The 20,144-nt window shown below is 36.9% G+C and overlaps 1 pseudogene; it reads left to right on the top strand.

The window, feature by feature from the left end:
- Window positions 1–20,144, top strand: part of LOC148158300 (nephrocystin-4-like) — a 174,159-nt pseudogene that overhangs the window by 23,343 nt on the left and 130,672 nt on the right.

Below are 20,144 nucleotides of genomic sequence, written 5' to 3'. Positions count from 1 at the left end.
ACAAAACACTGCTGTGCCTTACCGTGTGAATAACATTGTGCCCGGCGAGAGCCAGAGTTCCTGTCTTGGCTATCATGTCACATGAATATTAGAAAGCTTGCTCTCAAACGGACTCTTATGCTCCCTGAATTATTCAATGTCAACCTGTTGTTTAGTGGGATTCTGCTTCTCTGTTTTACGAGTCATGTTGCAGGCATTCTTGTTTACCTTTATATGGTTTAAACCCCTTTATATCACTTTAACTTTCATCCACTGTAGCATGGGTACATGCTTTTTATCTTTTCACTGTGAAATACTCGGTTGTGTGTCTTATGTATAAAGCACCGTCGTTATGGTGGTAATTTCCTTCCCGATTGTGTGAAAGAATTCTGAAGGGAAAAAAATCCCTGAGGGTCAGACTTTTTATTTACTTAATTTGTAATAAGTTCAACATTATGCAATTTGGCCTTAGAGAAGGAAAAGGACATTGTTGATGCGCTGCAGATACAATTGAGGTTAAAAGTTGAATTTAACAAGAGTGACACAATTATAAACATAAATTGTTATACATCTCCTATCGTAGTTCAGTTTCAAGCTTTCAACATAATCATTATACTGCTGGAATCTGTCACATTGTCTGTATGAAAACCTATTGGTCAATACATTATTTTTTACAGTGAATATTGTAGTTTTACAGCATTCTTCATTCACTTGCATTCAGAATAAAGCTCATGACGTTTAATGAGGACTACTCTCAGACTTCATTTTACATATTTGAAGTTATCGACAGACAAAAACAAATCTCTTTCTAAAGCCCCATCAGCACTAGTTCATAAACATTTTACAGAATGGAAAGGCAGCGTTAACATTATATAGTTTATAGTTGCATGGAACATACAAATACACACCTTTCTGAGAGGAGACTAACAAAAATTAAAATAATCCCCGCTTTGATATGTAACAGTTGGCTTATGCTGTTTCTTTGTTCCTGACGGGTGTTCATAGACTTTCCTCAGTTTATTACATTTCTCCAGCTTTCACGTGGGTTTCAACAATGAGTTACACACTGATTAATCAACTTTAAGTCCACTCTTAATATTTATAATTCCTGACACAGGATTGGATTTTATCATGACTTAATGGTAAACCGCAGTCTATTCACATAAGGTGAAGTGATTCGTAACTTTACATTTTGATTACGTATCTTCATGGCTTCCAAAACATATTTTTAGTTTTATTGCTTAAATTTGAATTAAAATCATTTATGACTACAGTACGTATTTATGAGATATGTTTTGTCGGCAGTCAGTAAATTATGACAGAACATGTTTTACTGGAAGAAATCTCCAGTGACATAAAACACTCTGATGCCAGTATCTCTGCCAAAGCACTAACCGATTGAAGTTTGTGTCGCCCATATGCCACCTTTCCTTTCCTCTTCAGATGGCAGCCTCCTGTCGTCACCATATTCTGTAGCGTGACTAAGTCTGAGATGCTCATCAAGGTTAGTGCTATTGGCATAGCACCTCACAGTCTTCCTCCGTGATTTGCATAAAGCACTGGTCCTGGTTTATCAATTGGAAAAGTCTTTTAGCTCCTTTCAAAAAATACAGAGTATGGCCCCTAAAATGTTACCACCCAAATTTAACTGAACAAATCGGTAAGTTATTTAACCCCAGCTGACACAATAAGTAGCTTCTCACATTTGATTAACACCCATGTGGAAAGGCATCCTGTGGTCATGGAAAAGATGTTAATCTGTTTTAAGAAGGGTCAAATCATTGGGATGCTTGAGGAATAGAAAACATCTAGGAAGTTTGCAGGAACTACTAAAACTAGGTTGAAAACTATCCAATGCATTATTCTGCATTATAATGGAAGGATAGTGAGGAACCATTGTCTTTGAGGAAAAAATGTCTGGAAAAAAAAAAAAAAAAAAAAAAAAAACCCGAATGACCGTGATCAGTGATCACTTAAACTTTTGGTGTCACCAAATCGAAGAGAAACAACAGTATTTACTAGTTTAATATTGAAAGTGAAAGCATTTTTCTGCACACAGTGTGAAGGGAATTCAAGTGATTCGAACTGTAGCCATGAGAAAACCACTAATCAGTGAGGCTAACTGATTAGTTTGCAAGAGAGCATAAAGCCTGGACTCGAGCACATGAGATATTGTTTTCACACATGGATCGGCCACCACAGAGTTCAGATCTGAAGCTCATTAAGATTCTTTATGATGTTCTGGAGAAGGCTTTGCTCAGTGGTTGGACTCTCCCATCATCAATACAAGATCTTGGTGAAAAATGTATCCAACACTGGATGGAAATAAATCCTTTGACATTGCATAAGCTTATTGAAACAATGCCACAGCAGATAAGTGCTCTCATCAAAGTTAAAGGCGAGTGTGCAGCCTTTTTGTCTTTAGTAGCGACTTTTCTTTGGCCAGGCAGTGAACTTCAACTCGGGAATAAGGATCCTGTTTTGTCTTTTAGGGTAGAAGTCAGCCCATCTCTTATACAAAGTGTAAACAACACTCTAAAATAATTTCAAGTAATAAGAGTAAGAGGCTTACTCACTGTTGCTGAAAAGTATATTATGTATGTGGCTATTTAGTCCCAACAATACTTTCAGACACTCCCCTAAAAGCACCCAGAAAACACCTGTAAAAAAAGTTTTTCGTAAAAACAAAAAGAACAAAAAAAAAAAACAAACAAACAAAAAAAATATATATTTATATAAACTTCAAATTATTCTACTTGTTATACCCGCTCAATCTAAAGGATCAGGATCATTATGTAGACGCCACGAAAGGTTGAGCCTGCACTTATTACAAATTTAAATGTTTTTCAAATGTTTGAGTTGTTTGTATAATTTAGAGAAAACCATGCTTGGTTCATCGTGTTATGTAAATAACATTAAAAACAGCCCTTTGAAGATTATGATTTATCACAACAAGATACATTTTCTTTTCTTTTTTTTCCCATGAGATGAACATGTTGGAAAAAAAAAACCAATAGCTTTTGTGTTTCATCTAATTTCATCATTAAGTAATAAGCCATCATGACTCTTGGGCGTGCTCTATAACCTTAAGGCAACACATGCATGTCTAACACTGTTGGCTTGATGTTCCTTGATGAGAAATCCTCATTTTCAGTCGGTTGTTGTTGTTCCCATCCTTGTTTCTTATAGATATTTTTGTTTTATAGTGAAATAAAAAAAACAACAACTAAATATTTCAATTTATCCCAAAAGCTCTTTTTTTTCCCAAAGGTACTTCCATAATAAAATGATCAGAACAGTCTGCTTCATAAGTTTGCGATGTTTTTTATCTGAAGATAATGAGAATAATAAGTGATAATTGTTCATATCCCTTGAACAGTTTAAGGGATATGAATACTTTTGCAAGGCACTGTTTGTAAGAAGCTTTGTTATTGAGAAATAGAAATTAAATCTGTGTCTTACTTTTTAAACTTTGGTGCTTGTTTCCTTTACAAGGGCAGCTGTATTACTCTGTCCACAGGAGATCTCTGGTAGGTCGGCATTTATCCACTGACTGTGGTAAAATGTAGCGTTTGTGATTACAGCACACAAGAAAGTGCCACAACATTCAGCAAATCAGACAGAAAGAAAAGGTCAAAAATGAGAATCTTTTACCTCCTGGAAGGCAGTGTCATGATTTTTGCATAAGAAAATGTGTTCATGTTTTTTTTTTCTCAATGTGAAACTAAAGGAAAAATAAATAATCTCAGTGAGTGCATTGTGTGTGTGCAAAGTGACAAATTATGTAAAAAGTTTTAAGATCAGGTTGTGCTAAATGAATTCACAATGTAAAAGCAAATGTGTCAGAACTTGATTGAAAACCACTGGCATGAACATAGATGTCAACATTCCCCGGCCCAATTCAGAATATTGATGAAGAAATCCAGCTTGAAATGCTGTTTAATTTGGGCACCTGTTTTCTGAAAATGTTCCATCTGGAAGCCCAAAGGGATAAAACAGAGCAATTTTTGCTTAGCCTTCCTGTTGTCTACTGAAAGTCTTGCTCTTCCTCCCTGAAAGAGCCCCAGATATTATAAGAGAACTATTATTTTGGGCTTCACAAGCCACCGTTGCTTGGCAGCATGTTGGTCAGGATACCCAGACCACCAGATCGTCTTTGGCTTGCAGCGTTGAATGTGCTGCTCTCCATATTTAAAATGGTATTGCAGTTGTAAATACTGGAACATGTGTTCTGTTAACATTCACGACAGAAATGACATCCAATGTTTGTTTTTTTTCTGTTCTGTCCCACTTCCATCATTTTGGTTGGTTGAAGCAATGATTTTAGCTTTGTTTACTAATCGTAATCCACTTGCAACAAAGCACAATGTGAAAGCAAACTGGACCAAACTAAAAAAGTAATTCTGTTTTTGGTTCAAACCAAATAAGTGGACCAAAGAACTTTTTCTGACAGAAGAGGCCAATATACCAAGTTGTTGCTTGTTCTCGTTGTTTTCAGGAGCAATAATGTGTTTTTCAGTCTTTTTCAGTCTTCAATTTACTTCTTTAGAGAACTTCAAATAAACTTTTTACATATACCTCTAAGCTTCCACTTATTCCATAAAAAATACAGAATAATCCTTGCCCCTATTAATGAAAACAGCCATCCCAGTACTCCTGCTAGTTCCTCTCTGCTTGTATGGAAGCGTAGCCAAAAAGTAGAATTTTAGATCTCGGTCTATAAATTATACTATCAGATCTTCTATCATATTTCCCATACCGGTTGTGGAATGTCAGTAATTTAAATTATTTGTTGGAAATCCAAGAAATTGTACTTGTTTTATCTAGTCAAAGAACTGTGTGTGGATTTAGATGTGCAGGAATGTTATGTTAGTAGATTCCAGAAAAGGTGATGGGTGGGATACAGTGTAGGTTCTACCAAGTGACTGGTGTTTATGCCTTGCCAGTCACTAGCTTGGTTTTATGAAAACACACACACACACACATACAGAAGCAAAGACGCATTACACGTCTTTCTATCTTCACAAGGACTTAGAAAGAAAAATGAATGGAAGTCAGTGCAGTTTTGTATATTAATTTAAAAAACGGCAATGCTTTTTTTGTAGCCCTCTTTGGACCAGCGGCTCCTCACAGCGTAGTATTTGTTTGAAAAGTGGGTCTCACAATGTAGGAAATGCTAACACACAGACTCTAACGCACACTTCTCTCTTGAAAATATTGCCTTTCATAGTCAGGTTAAGAGCAGGAACTCAAAGTGATGAAATGTCCAAATTCTCAATAGTGAGTCAAAATGTAATTATCATTGTTTCTTAAATGTTATTACTTTAGATAATTCCATCTGTGCCTGAGGATTGAGCTGAAATACAGTGACTATGTTCATAAACACAGGGAGAACTGGCTGTTGGTTCTGATGCTGACAGAAAAAGAAGCTTAAGTAAAAAGAGACTAATCCTGGCAGACAAATCAAAATTCTGTCTGGGTCTTCAGACAGAAAAGGAGGGATGACAACAGGAGAGAAGTTGCATAAAGTTTATTGCATCCAGGGATGCAAAAACAGGAGGGAGAAGACAGTGCAAAAGGAGGCATAAACATATTGGTTTGATCTGAGCTTCTCTTCTTACCAACTGGGAGGAAAGGGGAAGGAACAGAAAAAAGACAAAATCAGAAGGAAGGAGGGGGGGGGGCAACTCTGGAGACCTCTTAATGTGTTAAACAGATGGTAGTTTGTGTTCACATTAGCATATCTTTATCTTGTGCCATAGAATAGTGCATTCACTTTGTGTGTAGGGGAAGAAAAGAGTGCTGTGACATGTTTTGTTTCTGGTGAACAAAAATGCTTCCTTGTACTATAGATGAAGAAACACTTTGGCTTCTTTAACATGGTTTTTATTTATACATTCCTCTTCATCACCTACACAAAACTTACTGCTTCTTCAGTGAACTTCAAAGGAATCCTGAACAGTTTTTGTTTTCAATTCTGTGAACAAGTATAATCTGTTTTGCTTTATCCACGCACAGCATATGTTTGTTGCTGACATGAAACACTTGATTTAAGATTTAAGTATTAACCATTGCTGATTTTAGATAAAAAAGAAAAAAAAACTGTTTATGCATGAATCCAACATAAATAGTATTGAAGAAAATGTTTATCAAAAGTATTTACATCAGGATGGAAATAATTTGTTTTGGAGTTTAGTGTGATTTGAGATGAAAACTATGTTAAGGTTGAGTTTACAGTGAAGAAATATATTTCCTTCAAGAAAAGCTCTAGTGTACTTTTTTTCTGTTTTTTTTCTTCAAATGCTAATCGGCTCAAATAAACGTCTGCTTAATCTTACCTGAATTGTAAAAATACAGAGACGGCTTAGAAAAGGGCATCGCTGTGACTTTCTTTTTTTCTGGTGCAAATCAACATAAGCTGTTACTTTCTTTACTTGCACAAATCTTTATTGCACGTTTACATACAGAGAAGCATGCATTGATGGAGCTAAAAATACTTCCCTGATGGAAAATCTTAAAACTGCGAATGATCAGGAAGGTATGAATTTTCAAATACAACATTTTCTCTGCAGTGCAGATGTGGATTTAAATACGACCAGGTGTTTGATTATTGATATGTTTTTTGAGCAGTGTTAGACTCTCTGCAGTTCCATCTTGTCTCCTGTGGTACGATTTCTTCATCCCTTCAACATGCAGCGAGTGAAAATATTGAGTGATGTAACAGTAAAAAAAGCACTGGTATGTTTTTGGACAGCTTGAGGTTCCTGAAAATTTTATGGAGAATTATCGTCTCTGCTGTGCATTTTTTTGGTAGGAGGTTAAAGTATATCAACAGGGAGTTTCATTGTGTTCATGTATGCAGGGTAACTCCTGATATGTCCTACATACGAATATAGTTCTACATGCATATTATCAGGGTCATTTTTATGCACGTGCTGCACATCCTATTACTTCAGGTACTTTTTTAAAATATGTTTTGAATGCCCCCCCCCCCCCCCAAATGGCATTCATGAATAAATAGAGCACAGGCGTGATATCCATATATGTAACTACATTTAGATGCTGAAACTGGATTAAAACTCCTAAGATTAAACGAGCTGTTCAAAATAAATGGATAATTGTCTTTTAATCTTTTAATTAATAGTATATGCAGCACAATTAAAATGAGTAGATTTAGCATCTGAGAGTAAAAGCAACAAGTCTAGACAGAGAAAGAAGTGCCACATAATTACCATATGAAAATTTCTGTGTCGTTTGACCCACTTTGTTGCTGTGTTTTTAGTTTTTTTTTAAATGTATTCAGTATTCATCATGTAACATATTCAAATGTCTCTATTGTACTAATGAGCAAGTTGAATGCTACAGAAACACTAGAGGCAGCATCTCTTACAAGTACACATTCGATCACTTATTCAGTCTTGGCTAAAGTTCCAGAAATGTTTTTTTTTTTTCCTGCTGGGCTTTATTACTTTTAGTGAAATTTTCACCAGATGTCCAAAGCAGATTGATCTTCTCAGTGGAAGAGTACAGAAAAGATCCACTCTCTTTTCTGGTCATATTTTGTTGGTGTATCTATGAACACTTTTTTTTTTTATACAAATCTAGATGTAAGGCAATGAATAGCATGCTACAACACAAAGTCCTGTCCTGTTAACAGAGGTATTGTTTTTAATACACCCCTACTGTGTAACATGTTTATAGCGTAAGTTGCTTTTACTGTAATATCTCTAAAATCATTTTTTTCTATAGTTAATGATTACTTAACCATCTTAGGCTGAAAGTTCAACGCTCTATGTGCAGTGTTTACCCCAAGTAGTCCGATATTTTATTAGCTACACTATATAGAAAATAGATTGAGCTGCTTATTTATTGAAACCACTTGAACATTTTGGCAATGAGATGATTAGATCTTAAATGGTGCAGACAGAGCATATGCATAGAATAGCATGAGATTATGTTGTTAAAATAATTATGTTAAAAGGAAATATTTGGTGTGATCTTTGAGCAACACTTGCATATATTCAGTAGCATTCATGTCTACATGTTGGGACCTCTTAGCACTGAATTTTTCTGATTCATGTTGTTCTGTTGATTTAACAAAAGAAGTAGCTACATAAACTAAAGCGATGCCGACACATTATTTACCCAAAGGTGTGTATCTTAACACTCCATTGAAACACGGATCAGATTAGCTCTGGTTAGCATTTAGAAAGAATTGTTCATGCCAACCAGAAATCATGATCTGCAAGCCACTGCAATGTAGACCAGAATACCTGGCTTCCTTTTGTGTTGTAATACCAGCAATCATCACATCCAGCTCTCCACAGGACCTAACAGTGTGGAAATAATTTATACTGCCAACCCAATTTTTGCACAGAACATGTGTGATTATAACATATTACATAGTGGAATTAAAATCCTTCTGTCAGTGATTGTTAGTCGACACTGATGAATATAAATATTACTTCATGTCGTGTTCGCATGCTGTTTCTTCTGTTTTAGTGTTTTCCCAGAGTTACAATTTCTGTTTTCCTCATTCTGAGTCATTTTTGTCCCCCAAGCCTTCCAGGTTCCCGTTTTTCACATCTCTTGCCAAGTAGCTGCTCAACCAACTCTGAGGTACCACACCACTGGTACTGCTGTAAGGATATTTTGGAATAGTTCTCTAATCTATGCACATCATCTGACTGCAACATGAGCCTGATGCATAATAAATACCAAGACATAAATGATGAAAAAGAATCTGACACCTGGGCGCCATCTGTGGCAAGAAAGTAATATGATTTTGCTTTTTTTTTCTCCCTCTCCTTTCTTCATTCATTTTTGCTGTGTTACGGTAAGAAATGGCTTTTCAATAAAAGCTTCTAATGTGACTCAAAGTGTTTGCAGAAGAGGTTAAACTGTGCTGCAACCATGGAGGTTTCCATTTTCATTTTTAGAAGTAAGCACCTTTCTTGTTGTAAGCGAGCTGCAGGAGAGAGTCGAAGCTTTTTGACAGAGATGAGTCACTAGCAGAGGGAAGAACGCAGGGATCCAGTCCATCTTCATCCTTCTCCCTCAATCTCCCCCACAGTGACTTAAAAGATCAAGGCAGTTGCTTTGCCCTCAAAATGGCCAAAGTATTGCCAACCTTTTTTTTTTTTTTTGATAAGCTATTAACTGTACGTGATTTTTCAGTTTGTTTGGTTATTTGACAAAGGAGCAGGTTTATAAAGAAACAATTAATCAATTTATCCTTGGACAGTTTCATGTTTCTTAATGATATGTGTGATTTAGTTGTTCAACAAAATATAAATGTAAAAACCCCATAATAAATATATATGTAGAATTGTGTATGCTATCACATTAACAATTTATTTTATACCTTTTTTATGGCAGTTGGTGTCTTTATTGCTAGTCACCAGACAGGACATGGCCAGGGGGACCCTGGTTCTGAAGGCACACTGCCCTGCAAATTTTAGGCATTCCCCTGCTTCAGCACACATGATTACTGTTGGTTTCAAAACATTATTGTAGAAGAATTACAAAGGCTAACATAATTTTTCTTTGGCAAAATAAATGTTACATTTTCACACCAAGTCCAAAAATGGAGAAGTCTAAAGTCACAATGTCCTCAGTTGGATCCCCCAGTATTTTGATCACAGCTTAAATCCTGGATTTGATCCTTTTGATGTTTGATATGCTTTACTCTGAGGCATTTGAGCAGCATCATGTGATGTTCAAATGCCTCTTCTTTCGTCTTGTTGCTTGATATTGAATGATGGAGACTGTATATGGAGGAAAGGTCCTGTAAATCAGCAGTGCTTGTTCTTATTTGAATGTCAGACATTCATAATTTTAGTGGATGTTCATAGTGACAGTGCTGTTTGTCGTTCTTAAACAAGAGGCTGTAAAGCTTCAATAAACTGTTCTTATGGTCTCCATGTATAGGTCTTCTTCAGATGTTTTTCTCAATGTAAGCTTTTCAATTACTACAGACACTTTCTTCAAACAATCTGTTAGTCCAAGAGTGCTTTCAGACAGTAAATGTTTACCCCTCTTTTGATGAACTGTGTATTTAGTTTGCAGAAGAGTGCAGCTAAGGGGAGCGGGTGACTGTATACAATAAGAAAGAATGGGATGTGCCAAAATTAATGGGTCTATAAGTGTTCAGTTGAAGTGGTAGTTTTTCACGGGTGCTGACAGGGAAATAAAGCAAACAACCAAGTTTCAGAAACGATTAGAAATCAAAATGGTGAGCTCAAGTTGAAGCATCATTTCTCCATGTACAATGACTCCCCTCCAGATTGTGCCGTACCAACTTGTTGAGCCACTCATGAGCATGACTGAAGCTTGCTCTGTCGTAACTGGTGCTGTTCAAGGTCCAGTCATTAACCCTGCCACGGTGAAAGATTGTTATGCTGGTCAGGCTTGATCGAAGCCAACGTACGTCAGCGTATCTAACACTACTATCCTCAACCTTCCAAATGAGCTGTGCTTTGTGTTGATGACAGGAGTTGTGGGTTGCTACTTGTCTCTGAATGACCTCCGTGAAAGATGACAATGTCTAACTCATTGCTCATGTCTCGCGCCTCATCTGCGCCACAGCGGTTCTTTGGGTTTCGAGCTGAATGGCTGTCATTTCAGTTTTAGTCCGTGAAAATGATGCCTGCAGCGGAGTGGAACATTGCAGCTACGTCACAAACAGCCAAATGAAAGATTGAAAAATTGGGTGCACTTTGGATGCCATGTTGCCAGGTGACTTCCCTGCTCCTGGAGGGGATATTAGAACCTGACACCAAAAAGATGGATAACCTTTATTTGAATGGGCTGATGCTAATGGCCAGGTTGAAATATCACATTGAACTCGTTTGTATTCAGCAAAAAGTTTTGCTTGCTTCTCATGAAATTATGCCTTTTGTTGTCTTTTTGCAGATGGCAACCTATTGAAGGAAATTGATGGAGCACATTTGGACTGTGTGATGAAAACACATCCTTCACTGAATTCTGCAGTGCATCTGCTGCCTGAGCATGCTCTTGTGTCTGGAGAGGACAACATACCTGGGCTCATTCCTTCTCCAGCAGGTGAGCTTTTTACATCTGGTGAAACATGAGGCTTCAGTTTAGGAGAATAAACTGTGATTGCACAGTGATGAGTATTAGGAAATGTATGGGGGGATTTCTCTGCCATAATCCAAGAGCCTGTTTATTATTTTTTACCGGTCTTTACAGTCTGCATTAGTATATAAAAAAAATTCAAACAACAATGTCTAACATATTATTATTATTATTATTATTATTTAAAACAGAAAAGCTCCTATTATTCCTACTGCTACTGTAACAGTGCAATACATTGTTTTTCTCTCTGGCCTTTTCAAGAAAAACAAGCATAACAAGCTGATAGAAACTGGCTAGTTAGTTGAGCATTCAGCCTGGGTAACCAACATGGATTCTGTTGCTCAACCTACATCTGGTTATTGGGTTGACAGGTTTGGTTTTAAAACGGTGTTAATGAGCAACATTGCAGTTTTCACATTATGCTTGCATGTGTTTTTTCACTGTTGTAAATATTCCAAGCAGCTCAATTTGTTGAAAAGTGTAGTAGTTTTCTATCAGTCTTTTGCCTGCATCATCTGAAATATTAAATTATCTGTGTATCACAAGGAGGAAATGTGATATCTGGGTTCCCAGAAATACTCTAAAAATAAATTATTTTGAGCTTGTAAAATATGCCAGTATTTTGTTTGGCCTCACCAAAAAATCTTGATGTTGCTAATAGCTTTCATTGCTTTAGTTTCTCATGGTGTTGGATGAATCAGTCAAGCAGAGGTTGGGTGCTCATTATAAGTGCCTGCGGAAACAGCTGCTGTTGGACACTCCTGTCTTGCTTTAACATTTGGATTTCCCAGTTCTGCATTACCAGATGAATTCAGGAGCTGGGCAATTAAAGTTAAATATAAGAGAAATATTGCAACATTCAAGAGCAACCATCATCCAAACAGCTGACAGTATTTTATCTTTTTTTTGCTCACATGAATAACCATAAAATGAACATTTATTTAAACACTCTTTACTCTGCTCTATTAAATGATTTTTACTATTAATAGCCATTCATAACTTAGCAGTTAATTTTAGTCCGTATTGTTCATTTCTTGAACGATTCTTTATTTTGTTGAAAGACGTATTGAGACAATATTTTTTCAAATACCATACTTTGTGCTCTGACAGGATTTTTACCACTTAATTTTACATAGTTATGATCACAAGTTAACAAAAATCTACAAAGACGTATTTGTGTTTTTGTGGACTTCTCATTCCAAAATTACAGAAGTACAGATTTTGTAGCATTGCTCTTTGGGCCCTCAGCCAAACTGCTGAACAAAGAAGTAAACTAACTAAATACGTTCTTTTGAATTTAATCTAGTCATATATGACTTGGCTTAACTTATCGTATTTGGTACATCAAGCGTAATCCATTATTACATACAAAACTGCACATTCATCTTCCTCCAGCTGTCACAATAACATACAGGACATTCATCACAGTGGTCTTTTTTTAGAAACTTGGTTTCAGCAGAAGTTGAAATGTCTGCAGTACTTAGAAAGTAAGTTTCTAAGGGGGAACGTAATGAAGTCTGACAGAGCAGAGCTATAATCATTGGGAGTCAGTGGGAGGTATGGTAGCAAGCTAATCCTCTTCATGTTCTGGGGCTGTGAGCAGCAGAGACCTAAGCTGCCTTTTAAGACCACAGCCACCAGCTTGATATTCGCACAGCATTCAGAGTAACTAGACTTTGTGCTTCTGAGACAGGAGCTGCAATGAAACACTGGATAGAGGCATTACTCTTTAGCCAAATATAAACAAGCTGCCCGTTTTTGTTGTGTCTGGAAGTCAAACTTTCAAACTTCATCCATTGACTGAAATACTTCATTTAAATCAGTTTTGATTCAATTTATATCAAGAACATTTTCTAATATGGTCTCTTTTGGTTTAATTTTTATTATTAAAAGCACACAAAACAATCATAGAGTTTTGAGTACCACTCAAACTCTATGATGGACAGTGTTCTTGCAGACATTGTCCATTTTTCTAGACAGGTTTCTTCTTAAAAAGTTACCCAATATATTACAGTCAACATTTTCTATCACTTGATTAGCTTTAAATCAGTTCCTTATAACTGACTTTTTACAAGCTGACAAAAGGACTTTGAACAGATGTCAATCTACTCTCAATACTGTACTCTAAAATACAATATTTTTCTGATCTTGGTAGATTATAACCCAGTTCTTCATTTAGCCTTCCTGTTATCAACAACAACAATGGTGTCACCCTGATATCATACAAAAGTACTGATTTTTTTAAAATAGAACTTTAAACCTTTCACATGTCCCTTTCTTTTCTAAATGCCTTACTGATACCGAAATTATTAAATTGCAACTCTTCCTCACTCAGTACCAACATCCAGACTGAAGACTGTTGTTTACAGCATGCCCTGATTAGTCACTAGTCAATAATGAACATGCTGAACATTTATCAAGTTCCAGTCAACAAAGCATTTCTTGGGACAAAAATTATATACATACCTTCAAAAAACAGTGATGTAACCTTGTCTGTCAGAATCAGTCACCTTTGTGCTTCCAGTCATTTATAATGCTAGAATTTATTTTTGGTAAATTACATGCAATTCCCATGAATGTATGGATTGGTTAAAAATTAGTGATTCATTGTTTTATCTGTACTGAGTCACATTTCTGTCATGCTAGACTTCACTACTATCACACTATCAAAGATGGTGTATTACCCTCCTCATTAGCCCCAAAGAAAAAACCCCTTTTCTCTCAGTGGGGGCTTTGAAGGTTATTGAAAAGAGTCGTGTAAATACTGGGTATATGCGTGTGCGTGTATGTTGACGCCATACTCTCTCTGTTCTCAGGAGACGCTCTGCTGAGGCCTCAGCTGCTCAAGATGACGCCCTTCACCCTGGATAAACTGACCAGCCTTCCCTGGAGAAGTTTGAGAGCCTTCTGTTGCAGCTCATCAATGCTGACTGCCAAAACACAGTAAGGCCAAGTCTTCGCAACCAGCACAATCATTTCACTTTTCATATGCCTTTGACATATTTTCTGCAGCCATAATAAAGTTTCTTGCGATGGGTATGTAATCATATTGGGGGATTTTTTTTTTTAAATATATAAAATCTTGCAGGATGCTACAGCTCTGACAGCTGAATTGCTTTTACAACTGAATAGAAATTCAGTGAGGAAAAACGAGCTCCAAGTGCAGACTGAGGGATGCATTCTGGTTTATCTACACTCTTAAAGCAGTGTGTCTTTTACCTTATCTTACATCCTACAGCATTTTCATGCATATTATACAGAATGTGTTTACAAGGGAGAACAAATTACCTCAACAAACAGTAAATAGCGCTGTCACTCTCCTATCTAGGCACACATACAATGCCTGAATATTATCTTGCGTACAATTCATCACTCTGAGGTTACTGTTTACCACACTTTTTAAAATTATAGATGGGCACAATGGCATTGACACACCTTTGCCAACACTGCTTTCTGGAGCTTGATGATTTCCTTGATCCCACTTTTCATTTCCTTGGCATACAAGCACAGGCCCACTTTACAGCTGCCACTGCCATTTAGGCCATATCCTTTGCAAAGTAGATCGAGCTTATCTGTTTTCTTCCCTTTTTCTTGTCTATAGCAACCCTGATGGTTAACCTTATTTGACAGGTGCAGCTTTGGACTACCAAATATATGTAAAGTGGCTGCACACTATCTGTTCACTTGAGCTTAAATGAGATGTGTCCTTGGGAGGGATGAGAATTGTTATGACAACGCTGTCCGTCATTGTAACCGTCTCACTGCTGTTTGCTACTCCCGGGCTCGAATCCTCAAAGTCAAACGCAGGGCACTGTGAGTTGATTATGTTAAGCATATAGTCAACACTGGACCACCACCTGATAAATTCATGCTTAGCGTGTCAGAGATTGCATTTTCTCCTTGAATTTTTTAAAAATAAAACTGGCCTTTGCCTTTCTATTTGCTCATTTTAATTTATGTCTCAAAATGTTAAAGCTTGGCTCCATGAAGTACCTTAACTCATGAAAGCCCTCAGATTCATCCTCGCTTATTCTCATCATGCCTTTTTTTCCTGTCATTTTACTACTTTAATGTGTGATACCCTTCGCTTTTCTGTTATCACATCCTTGCCTTTTTGGCAAATCGGTGATTTTCAGCTATGAAGTCGGTGCTGTTTTGCCATGCAGCTCAGCTGAAGGAGCGCTATTAAGGTGAAACTTTACGAGTCTTCATATTTCAAAACACGACTGCATAAAGTGCATTTTCCATCCCACCTTTGAATCTATTTGGAACATTTTACTTTTCTTTTCAGCTTTACTTCAATTATAACTGCCTCAGCTTAAGGATAACTGGAGGGTCCCTCACCACAACACTGAAAGTTGGTCTAAGTGGACATTACTAGTTAATTGATTGGGACTACTTTTAATTTAGTTGACAATTAATCATAAGTTGGATGAATTGGGTGCTTTCCTTCTCATCAGGGCAATGTCTAGGTGCCAGCAAGAAGTCTGGACTAACTAGAATGCTACGGCTAGGAGAACCACTTAGCCAGACGCTCGGAAGTCAGAGCCAGAAGCACTGAAGTTCCTGATCAAGTCTGTGTTTGCTTATGTTGTCTTTTGGGTTGGTTTGATGCTCTGAAACATTGAAGTGTGGCAAACATGTAAAGGATAGGAAATCAGGACGGGGACAAACACTTTCTCACACTGCAGAACATTCAAAATCTGTAAAAGCATTAATAAAAGCTTGTAGTTGATAAATGATGATGATTACCTTACTCTGCCTACTCTTTTGTACAAATATATAGAATGTCTAGTAATGTAGACGTAACTTTGGCTCAAAGTGATGTGTTCATCAGCCTTTTGAGCTGTTGAACTTATTTTCAAGCATTAAACAATTAAACTTTTATTCTTGCGTATGCAGTCAAGTCTTTCTGTGGATATGTGTATAACACCTTCTCTATATCCAAGTGCAGACAATGAAAAGTCAAGTACAAGTTTCGCTCCATGAGCTAAGTGACATGTTAGCGTGAATAATTTTCTCTTTTTGGTATTCACAGCTCTTTCCTTCTTTATAGCTACTGCTGTATGACGGCATTCTCACGTCTGTGAGAAGTGTTAATACATGCAGAAGTCAGCTTGATTACAGCTTTTAATTAAAGTGTGGGTGTGTGTCTGTGTGTATATGCGACAGAAATAGCTAGAGAAGGAAAAAGGGTGTGTGCTTGATATGTGTGTGACCTTTAAACGTGTGACTCCGTCTGGATTGTCATCAAGCTGTCTACGAAGTGACGGTGACACCTCACCCGTCGACTCAGTTTTCCTGTTGTTTGGTGAATGTGCGTGCATGCAAGTGTTTGAGACCAACGTATGTGCTTACTCTGGTTACAAGGGAGAAATGGGGGTTTGGTATTAAAATGACCTTGGAAAAGGAGGCAGATGACTGTACAGCACAGCATGTGACGAATTCTTTGTTAGCTGTAGCTCCAAAAGTCTTCACGTAATGTCCCTATAAGTATTGCTATTTTCACATCCATTGACCAATCCAGCCTCTTTTATGATTCGCTTTCTCATACATTCTACACCCGAAGCGGACATGCATGTAATTTGAACTACTCTAGCTACTTCCCACACATTTATAGCTCACCTTTGTGAGCCTTAGACTGAGTTAAACTGCTGTCCTGAACCTCTCCAAACACACCGTAACCTCTTGTTAAAAACACTGGCCCAATTCACCTCCAGGGTTGCTCGAAAAAGCGTGCCATAGTGCACCAGCTTGAGCAAAGCCAGAGGGTTTATTACCTTCAATGACTTGTAGCACAACTGCTAACCTTCCGCCCCAATAAAATCTATTTCTCTTGATGAAAGCGCCAGAGATATTGTCAGAATTTTTGTACCGTCGCAGCTTTTGATCAAAAGACCAGAGAGAACAGAAGTGGATGAAGAGGAGGAGGGGAGCAGGCAAGGACCAATGCCATGCTGCAGGCAGAACAAAACGCCTAAGGCTGATTTAATGAAACGAGAAAGAGTTTGGTAACAAAGCTCCAGGAAGTTTTCACTTGTACTGAAAGAGCAAAACTTGCTCCAAGTGGGACTGCCCCTGTGGATGTGCTTCTATTAAAAAAAAAAAAAAAAAAGACAAAGGAGGTTGAGCATTTCTGAAATGGGAGGCGTCTCGCACATTGTTCTCTGAGGACGGTTTGGCTGCCGGCTGGTCACCACTGTAACCAATGCAGTGTAAAGGAATGGGGCTTAATGGCATGGCTCACATCACACATCCATGGGATGCAGCTCTTTGTAATGACAGAGGATCCAGACATTAGTTGAAACAAACTTCAAACGATTTTAGTCTCTATGAGCCAAACAAGACAGACGATGCATTGCAGATTAGTGAGGAAAGATACATTTATTCACTTTTAACTATGTTATACTGTTTCTCTATATTATTTAGAGTTTCTAAATGTTTTAGAGAGATATTTAGTTAGTAGATCTAAGAATCTACAGCTGTGATTAATGCAGCATTTGGGTCTGCTGAATGTAGAGATTTGATATATGCTATATACATGAGCTGCTTCAAGGTTAAACAGTATGATCACCTGGAGTGAATATCACAGGTTTTACTCAAAACTTTAAAAAAAAAAAACAAAAAAAAAAACGCAGTATGCTATCTAATCTTTAAAAATGAAATCAGAAAACTGATATAACAGTATAACATCAGTAATTGGTTGTAATGATGTTATTTGTGTTATCTGTTTATTGTTTTGATTTTCATTCATATAATTACACAAAAATACGTAATGAGCATCTGCTAAATTTAGTAGTAGTTTTCAAGCCCTTACAGAGTCACATGTGTTTCTACTTTTTAAAGAGTAACACAAGTATTGTTGACATTTAACTCAGTCATTTACATCAGACAGATGAACATCATCTATCTACAATACCAATAAAAAATCATACTTTAATCATCCGTTTTTTGAGGCTTCATCTTGGATTGTATTCTTATTACGACGGAGAGAAAACCAAAGGGGAATGACATGACTATTTGTAATTTGTCATTCTAAACCATGTTGATGTCAAATTGTTATTAAGAGCAGATACTGACCATCGTTGTCAGTTTGGTTTCACTTTTGAACTGCCAATGGGTCGTCTGTGACAACGGCAGGTAGAAACGGATAAAACCTGTTAGATTGACTTGATGGACACTGGGTTTATTTTTAATGTTAGAGAGTCCAGTTGAATTCCTCCAGAGCAAACCTGAACTCCCCAGATTTCTCTACTTCCTGTGTTATGGTGAAATTGCAGGTGATGTTAGGAACGTTGACTTTAACTTCAGACAGGTCCCTGCAACATCAAAGACATCCAAAAAAAAAAAAAAAAGATGGACTTTGATGACATGAATTATGTTCAAAATTAATCTGGTGATGCAAACATGAAAAATAAACTATATTAAATAGACAGGTTATAACATCTCCATGAAAAAAAAAAAGTAGTTGGCTCCTGTGCCACGGTGTTTGAATATTTTCAAAATGGGATTTGGTTTTGCCATGATGCAATACACATAAATGACTGGGGAAACATGAACTATGGGCAACATTCTCACATCTTAATTCATTCAGCTTTTTCTCTGTGATATGAACAAACTTAAAATATGTACAACACTGTGTATACTATGCTTATTTTTGGTATTTTGTAATAAATTGTTTTCATTATATGATCAAATCTAAACCTGCAGATATTCTCCTGCTTCTTCTGATGATGTCACAAACAAGGGTACGTAAAATAACCACAGTACTTCTGAGAACATCTATTTGTATTTTTGGGTGTATTTGTATACACCCAAAAATACACCTGCCTCAGAGACAGTATAGCCTCTGAGCTGTGTGTGAAAACATTACCTAGATTTGTAGATGACATGGCGAAGAGGAAAGTACATATGCAAGAGGTTTGAAAAGAGGAGCAATGCAAATGCGAGTGGCCAGATTGCAACATCGAGGATCTGCGATGAGCCAAGCTGGCATAAAAAAAATGAGGTGGTTGAAAATTTGAAATGAAAGATGACTTTAAAATTTTGTACGTTTATCCAGAACTGCTGCATTACCATCACATTACTCCTTTCGATATGGCACTTTAATAAAGCATTCCACTACTTTTAAAAATCTGCTTTTACTTTTATCTGCTATATAGTTTTCTGTAGTTCAGTCTAAGTATTTTAAATTTTGAGCCTGAGCTGATTATCTATTCTCCACCACCAAATCAAATGCTGGAAATTAAGTCACAATCCAGTTTGTTGCTGTTTTGTCCTAAATTAGATGGACTAAAGCTAAAACCGTAATTAACTCGGGCATTACTGGTGTTTGGATCACCATGAGTCAGCCTCAGGTCAAGATGAAAGTGGTTGTGGACAAACATTATTTGTTAACTCTGTTATTAATAAGAAGAGGAACTGACCAACCTAAGATTACTAAAAACAAAATCTCAATCTATTAGTGTTACACTAGTGGAAATAAAGACAAATGAAGCCACACAAGCTCCATCTGCAGCTTAGAAGTTCACCTATCCTCAGATTTTTCTGTGGGATGTAGCTTCAAATTATTTGTGGAAAATGTTTTGTCTGTTGAATACATCTAACATATTTGAAGCAAAATGCAGTTTGGAAAGCTGAAATACCTAGCTCGATGTTACTTGACATGCTATTAGGTGGGATTTAAATAGCAGGCAATCCAGGAACAATTAATGCATGTTTAGCAATATTTGGTGTTTTTAAAGAAGGTTTCGAGTTATTACAGATTTTATTTAATAATGACTGTACCAGGCAGGTAAAAAAATATCACTTATACAAAACAAACATTTGTATTTAGAAATGGTAAACTTTCTTCCAATAATGTATTATTAAACCTTTTTAAGGAGATAAATATATTTAACACATGCAGCTTGGAAGTTTATTTCTGTGTGGAACCAACTTTGCTGTGATCCGTTAGTCTCGTGGTTGTGCAATTTTACATATGCTGTGCAACATACTAGTCGAGAACAAATGGTCGGAAGCTGAACAGGAAACAGACTGGCAGCAGCACGACTGTGTTTGACTTAATA

The sequence above is a fragment of the Poecilia mexicana genome, unplaced genomic scaffold (genome assembly GCF_051168715.1).
Source record: "Poecilia mexicana isolate PSO_F unplaced genomic scaffold, ASM5116871v1 scaffold_7, whole genome shotgun sequence".
NCBI lineage: Eukaryota > Metazoa > Chordata > Actinopteri > Cyprinodontiformes > Poeciliidae > Poecilia > Poecilia mexicana.
Note: the sequence above shows the minus strand (reverse complement) of the source record. Positions and strands in the feature narration are given on the sequence as shown.